General features: G+C 36.9%; 1 protein-coding gene across 4 annotated transcripts in view; it reads right to left on the minus strand.

Annotated features, from left to right (window-relative positions):
* ATP8B4 (ATPase phospholipid transporting 8B4 (putative)) overlaps nt 1–8,058 on the minus strand; it is a 327,254-nt gene that overhangs the window by 119,579 nt on the left and 199,617 nt on the right. The gene's annotated exons all lie outside the window — the stretch shown is intronic.

Here is an 8,058-nt window from a genome sequence, read left to right on the forward strand (position 1 = left end):
GACATTTTCATCACTGCCATGAGGCAAATGCTAAAGGGATTCTAGAAGACAAAGGAGGGCCTAGAGAGGCATTTGATTAGGAAGATATTTTCAGTGCTCACTTCAGTAGCATATATATGACAATTGGAACATTACAGAGATCAGCCCAGCAAGGATAACATGAACATTCATAAAGTTTTCCATATTTTAAAAGAAAAGAAAAAGAAAGAAGAAGATGTTTTTACCAAACAAGATTTAGATTTCTGGGACAGGGCTTAAGACAAAGACTCAGCAGGTAATGGACTACTAATAATAATTATAATGATGATGATGAGGATGATGATGATGATGATGATGATGATGATGGCTACCACTTAGAAGTTTACAAAATGCTTTATACATGCTATTTCACTTGGTCCTCATAACAACCCATTGAAGTAAGTGATGTCATTATCCGACTTGCCCAGGGTCACACAACTAAGTGTCTGAGGCAGGATTCAAACTCAGATCCTCCTGACTCCAACCCCAACACTCTCCCTATTTAAGGATAGTAAGATTATATTTGCCTGGAGAATTGAAGATCCCTTCAAGGGGACTTCAAACTAAAAAATTACCAAGAATGGAGAAAACTACCCACAAATAGCCATTAAGTCAGATACTGTAGAAAGGAACTAGGATGACATAGGAAGAAGAATATCGGCAGAGAGGCTCAGCAATTCACAGGAGACACTATCAGGAAGGACAGCAATAATACACGTGAATTCAGATGTCTATACATATATGTACAAAGTAAAATGGAGACCTTAATTTAGGAGGAAAATATATCTCTGAAGGAATTGATACTTAGCAGCATGGAACCCATGCTTGAAATGGTGATATATAATCCTGACCTTCTCACACTGGAAGTATACTCTTCTCCTAGGGCCCTTTCCTCTGATTGGTTGGTTCTTTCCAGAACTTCCATTTTAAGGAAATCTACCAGACAAGTCACATCTTCCTTCTTCTCCAGGCTCCATTTCTGATTCTCTGACATGACCTGTAGGGTCCCTTCTTCTGCCTACCCCTTTTCAGTTTCTTTTTATATGTTATGCTGTCTTCCCTCAATTGAAGTATTAAGGACTTTATTATGCTTATAGTTGTATTGATGGCCCTTAGCACAGCCTGGCACATTGTGGTTGTTCATTGTTGTTCAGTCATTTTCAGTCGTGTCCAACTTTTTATGATCCCATTTGAGGTTTTCTTGGCAGAGATACTGTAGTGGTTTACCATTTCCTTCTCCAGCTCATTTTACAGATGAGGAAAATAAGGCAAACAGGGTTATTCCCTTGCCCAGGGCCACACAACTAATAAGTGTCTGAGACTGGATTTGAACTCAGGAAAAGGAGCCTCCCTGATTTCAGGCCCGCTCTATCCTCTTTACCACCTAGCTTAATAAATGCTTGTTGACTTGACTTGAAACATAGAAATGGAAGGATATACCTTATTCAAAGGGAAGAAATGAGGAGGGGGGGGAGGAAAGAGGCCATAAAGTTGGACATGAATATCTTCCTGAGATACTTCTTTGGGAGAATATATGAAAGAAAGAAAGGATGCACAGTAGAAAGCACTTAGAAGAACGTCACTAGAAGGACAAAGAAAAGTACCATTATAGAGAGAATATTGTAGAAGGTGCCCAATTAGAAGGTGGAATTGGATGCTGAATTCTAAAGCTATTACCACGGCAGGGTCATTGAATCTGATTGAAAGGACTTTAGAGGCCATCTAGTACAACTCTATCATTTAACAGATGAGGAAGCTGACACTCAAAAAAGTTAAATTACCTTCTTTGCTGAGGTCACACAGCTTGTAAGTAACACAGCTGGGATTTGAATTGAGGTCCTTTGGAAGAGATAGTAAGGTGTAATGCATAAAGTACTGAACTAGGAAGCAGGGCAATTTGGATTCACATCCTACCTCTGACACTGACTAGCCAGCTGTGTGATCCTAGGCAATGCACTGTATTTCTTCTCTCATCTATGAAATGACAGTGTTGAACTAGATTCCTCTGAAGTCCCTTCCAGTTAAAAACCTATGGTCTTCTGAGTCCAATGCCAGCACTCTTTCCATTATAAGAGATTGTCTGATAGGAGACTTAACTCACCAGGTCTCTGGCAGAAGTATGTCTATAAAGTTGAAAAACTGATGCTTTTCCCGAATGATAATTTCATCCTTCAGAAGATAGAGAATGCAACATAGGCAAATGCTATCCTATACCTGATTCAGTTCAATTAGTGAGGACTAGTTACCGAAGAAGCAGTAACAGGAACTCTGAGAGGTTACGATCATGTCATCTCATGGTTCTTACGCCTTCTTAGAGATCATGATAGTAGTAAAAGGGGGGAGGTCAGATGATGTCTGATAGGGCACCCTAAGCTTCTGGAGAAACAGATTTAAAGAGTTCAAGAAAAGGAGGGGTCAAGAAGCATGAAGAATGAAATCTTGATGACATAAACATAAATTATGCTGAAAGATTGAAATAAATGGTATAAAGAGATGGGAGTATCTATAGAGAGAATTCAGCAAACTCATTTCAGGGAAAAAAAACATATAGGACAAGATGAGTTTATGGGTAAATTTTTCAAAATTTCAAAGTAAAACTAATTCCCAGAATAATAATAGTTAACATTTACATAGAGCTTTATGTTTTGCAAAGTGCTTTTTATGTATTATTTCATTTGATCCTTATACTATGTAGACTACTTCTAACTAGAGAGGAATATGAGATGCTACCCAGGTCTTTTTATAAAGTAAATAAGACCCCAATTCTAAAATCTAATGACAAAAAAAAATAAAGGAAGGAAGAAAATGGAAGGCTAATCCCATTAATGAATATAGAGGAAAAAATCACTAAAAACATTAGCAAATTAATAAAACACCACATTAAAACTATAATTCATCACAACCAAGAAGGATTTATACCAGCAATACCAGGATGTTTTTATTAGGAAAATAATATTTATATCATCTTAATTAGAAAATATAAAAATCACATTAGATATCAACAAATTGCAGAAAAAGCCTTTGATAAAATACAGTATTTATTCATGATAAAAACACTAAAAACAATAGGCCTCAAGGGATTTTTTCTTTTCCTGATTAAAAAGCATCTTCCTGAAATCTGACATCAACTAGAGAATTATTAGAAACATTCCTACTAAGAAAAAAGGGTATGAAACAAGGATAGATACTCTCATCACTTGTATTAGGCATAATATGAGAAATACTAGCAATTACAGTGACGGGCAAAAAAAATTAATGGGATTGACATAATAAACAAAGAAATCAAATACCATTATTATTTTCAGATGATCTGAATGTTTCCCTAGAAACATTATTCTCAACAAAAATTTGGATAATAAATGACGTCAGCAAAGTTGTCAAACACAAGATATATCTGTAAAAACCATTTGCATTCTGATACACTGTCAGCAAAGACCAAGAAAACATTATTTTAAAAATAAACTCCATTCATAATAGTGACAAAAATTAAATAAATGACAATTAAATTACCTAGACATAAATGTCAACTATATAATTATAATTATAAAATTGCATTGATAGAAATAAAGATCTAAATAACAGAAGGGAAATTCATGGTCCATGGAGAGGTCTGATCAATATGGCAAAATAACAACATTGTTCAAATTAATTTTCATATTTAATACATTACTAATGGGTTGTTTTTTTTAGTAAAACTCAATAAAACCATAGCAACAAGAGCTGAACCCTGTGACTTTATAAACAAAATGTACGTGGAAAACAAACAGATGAGAATAACAAGCATTAATCTGGGAGGGAAAAAATCAAGTGAATGAAAGTGGACTTGAACTTTCAGAAGTCCCATAAGAATGTCAGGAATATTAAGTCCCCAATTAAGCTGAGCCTTGTAATGAATGCTAAGATGAAACAGAAAACTTTTTTTAAATTATATTGTGAAGGGGCAACTAGGTGGCACAATGGATAGAGCACAGACCCTGGATTCAGGAGGCTCTGAGTTCAAATCTGGCCTCAGACACATAACACTTACTAGCTGTGTGACCCTGGGCAAGTCACTTAACCCCATTGCCTAGTCAAAAAAAAATTATATTGTGAAGAAGAGGAAGAGAAGAAAGAATACAAGACCTCAATTTAGGATAAGATTGAATGATATTAATGGGTAAATGAAGAAAGCAAAATTATCTAGCTGCAATTTTCTTTCCATTTCAGAGTTAAAAGTATAGAACTAAAGTGGCTAACAGAAAACTGAAACCCAAGATAAATGAGATACAGGCATATCTAGCTGTCCTCAAAGAATTCATGTTAGCAGGAAGAGTTAAACTATATTCTAAGGTACTGAAAGAATTTTCAGACATCATTTCTGAGCCACTGTTAGTGATATTTGAAAAACGGTAGAGAATGACAGACAAGTCACAGGACTAGAGATGTGCAAAAAGACTATAGGCTAGTGAACTTTACTTCAATTCCTGACAAAAGGGACATCTTATGAACACTTAGAAAGGGGAGTGGTATTCACTAAAACTAGCATGGGTTCATTAAAACCAAATCAAGCCAGACTAACCTCATTTCCTTTTCTAAAAGGGTTATTAGAATGACTCATATGAACATCATCTGAAGGAACCTCAGAATGTTTATGCTGGAGAATAGAAGAATGAAGGGGTCATTGAGTTGTCTTGGAGTGTTTGAAGGGCTGTCATATGAAAGAGAAATTAGATATGTTTTGCTTGGCTCCATAGGACAAAACCAGAAGCAGTGCACAGAAAGACATGTTTTATCTCAATTTAAAGGAAAACTTTTTAGCAACTGAGTGGTCAAAAAATGAAAAGAAGTTCCTCAGGAGGTAGTACGCTCCTTATCATTAGAATTATTCAAGCAATGCAGGGAGAAGGAATTCCTGTTCCTACTATGTGCAATACATTGTGCTAGGCACTGGGGGGTTAAAAAACAACACCAAGATAATATATGCCTTTTAGATAATGCGTTACTTATTAAATATCACCTTAAAGAAGAAGAGAATTATGGGAAGCTTAAGAGGAGCAATGTTTTCTAGGGATGAGGGATTAGTCAATGAAAAGACAGAGAAAAAAAGACAGATTGCCCAAAATGTTTGATAGTCCAGTTCAACTGTATATGTGAGGTAGAACAATATAAAATGTCTTGGAAAAGTAGTTTAGATCTAGATCACAGATAGCATTGAATGCCAGGCTGAGGAGCTTGTGATTGAGCCTAGACTTAACTAAAAGAGAGTCCCTGAAGATCTATAAGCAAGGGAGTAGCATGGACAGACCTGGTCTCAGTACCCTTGTCTATAAAACAAAAGATGGAAGTTAGACTAACTGACCCCCTCTCCTGTCCCATGCTTGGGATTAGAAAGCATCAAACTATGGAATTTCACTCTATTCTAGAAAGTTGGGTACCTTGTAAGTCTAATTCTTTACTTCAGATGACCACTTTCCAACCATCTTTTCACTGCTGCTTACACTCTGGCCATCATTCTCATCTCCCCACTAACAACCTTGGACAGTGCTCCTGTGTCACCTCTCTCCTTTCTTTGCAGTAGTGGGGAAGCATGTGTGTGGAATTCTAGATATAATGTCAGACTTGACTGATATGTTACTAAGTTTTTCTGAGCTGCATTTTTTCCTCCTTTTTTCACTTTGTTTTACAGGATGGCTCTCAGAATTAGGGAAGGGGAATGATTATATTTGAAATGAAGGTGATGTAAAAACAAAAACATTTTATGCACACAGAGACACATCTTAAAGAGGTCTCATGAGCTGACTGGAAGTCACGGTAGGCCAAAAAAAAATGTATCCTAAAAGAAAAAAAAAAAGACAGAAGGAAATAACTGATCATGGGCTAACTTCCTTGACCAAAGAATAAAGACATCTAATGTGGAGAATTATGGGACCAGATGGAGTCCCCAGATACCACACATATATTGCCATATTTCTAGGAATTTCCCATGACATTAAAATGGCAATGCCCCAAATAGCAAGATTTTTACTAATAGACACAGCTGAAAATATTTAGTAAAAATTGGGAATTTCTTAGCTTTGGAATACTTCAGTCTTTAATGAAATTTTTTGTTTTTGATGATGGTACCTACTTAACCAAAGTATTCATATTTTTAATTGCACACATAGTCCATGAACCTAAGAAGCATCTTAATTTGGTATCAGGGTAAACAGCTGGCTCAAAATGTTATGCTAGCAACCAAAACCATGAACGTGTTCACAAGGCTTCATAAAATAGTTCCATTATATTCTTTCTTAATAACAATCACAGAGACAGTGTGGAGAGAAAAAAAACAGGCAAAAGAATAGACTGTCCCTTTTCCTTCTATCATCTGCTATCAAATTTTATGACATCCTCAAATGTTAAGATGAACTACAGAGTCCGGGCAGAAGAGGAAATTTTGAGTCCTCAATAAAACAGAGACAACCCCTGCCCCAACTTTAATTCACTAGACTTTAAATGCTGGAAAGGGGAGTTCTCCTTCTTCAGTATCTCTTCCAGGTCTGTACTGCTCCCAAAACTCTATTTTGAAAGGAAGGATTGCTTGGTTAGCATGCTGTATATGTGGTGGGGAGTTCAGTGATGAAGAGTGACAAACAGTGAATACCTGAAGGTATCCATGATGGTGGATGAAACCAATAACTGGTGCATATTGGAATACAAAAACAAAAGGAGGCAATTAAGTTGGAGATTGGGGAATGATGGCATGCAGAGGGAAAAAAGAAGACTCCAGAGATTTTGCCCTAACCTTGCACAGAGGAGATGGCAGCAAAAGATTGGAAAAACTCTCCAGAGACACCATGATGTAGTGGAAAGTCAAAAGCTTTAGAGTCAAAAGGCCCAGATTCATACCCCAGATCAATTACTTACTGACTACATTTGGGCAGATTACTTAACACTCTGGGCCTTAATTTTCTCAATTGCTAAATAAGAGAGCTGAACAAGATAACCTCTAATTCTAATCTCTCAGCTTTGCCTCTTGTTATCCTGTGAGCATGGAAGAAAGAATGTGTTACAATGAATAGAATGCCAAATTTAGACTTAGGAAGAACTGGGTTTGAATCTCACCTCAGACAGACACTTATTAGCTGTATGACCACGAGCAAGTTACCTAACCTCTCTGAACCTCAGTCTCCTCATCTGTAGAATGAGAATGACCTGATGACCTCTAAGGTTCCTTCCAACTCTATATCTATGATCCTTGTGAGAAAACTGTCCAGACTACGGAGTCGGAAAGAACCAAGTACAATAGCAGAAAGCTAGAGAGAATAAAAAAAGCCTTCCATTCTCCCCCAATTCTGGATTAACAATAAATAAACATTTATTAAGCACCTACTATGTTCTAGGGGCTGGGAAAACAAATGCAAAGAATGAAACAATTCCTATTAATCCCGTATATAGCTTGCTTTGTATATATCTTTTTGCATGGTGTCTCCTCCATTAGACTATAAGCTCCTTAAAGGCAGGGACTATATTTTGCCTCTTTTTGTATCCTCAAGGCTTAGCACAGTGCCTGGTGAGTAGTAGGTGCTTAACAAATGTTTATTGCTTGATTGATTGATTCTAACAGGGAGACAAGCACAATAGAGAGCAGTCAACAAAAGCCGGGACTTGGGGAGGAGGGGATGATGCTGGGGAAAGGACTCAAGAACCCCTCATATTCCAAATTGTAAGTGACTCTGAAGATGTTCATGCATATCTCTATTTTGGGTCTCTATTTTGTTCTTTCTTTTAATAGAGCTTCCTCTGTAATAGTGTAAACTATGTACAGTTTACACAAGAGGCTGTCTCAATTCCCTTACAGGTAGCATGTATACATTTGCTCCTGTTTCATGGTTCGAGGCCAGAAGCCAGGAGAAATGAGATTACCCAGCATGATCTGGCCTGTTTGTCATGAAAATCTCAGACACAAGGGTTACATATAAAAATAGCAGAGTCAGTCCTTCCTTAAGGATATAAAGCAAGAAAAACAGGACTCTGTGTGTGTGTGTGTGTGTGTGTGTGTGTGTGTGTGTGTGTGTGTGT

Source organism: Vombatus ursinus, unplaced genomic scaffold (genome assembly GCF_900497805.2).
Source record: "Vombatus ursinus unplaced genomic scaffold, bare-nosed wombat genome assembly UNPS02014848.1, whole genome shotgun sequence".
Classification (NCBI taxonomy): Eukaryota; Metazoa; Chordata; class Mammalia; order Diprotodontia; family Vombatidae; genus Vombatus; species Vombatus ursinus.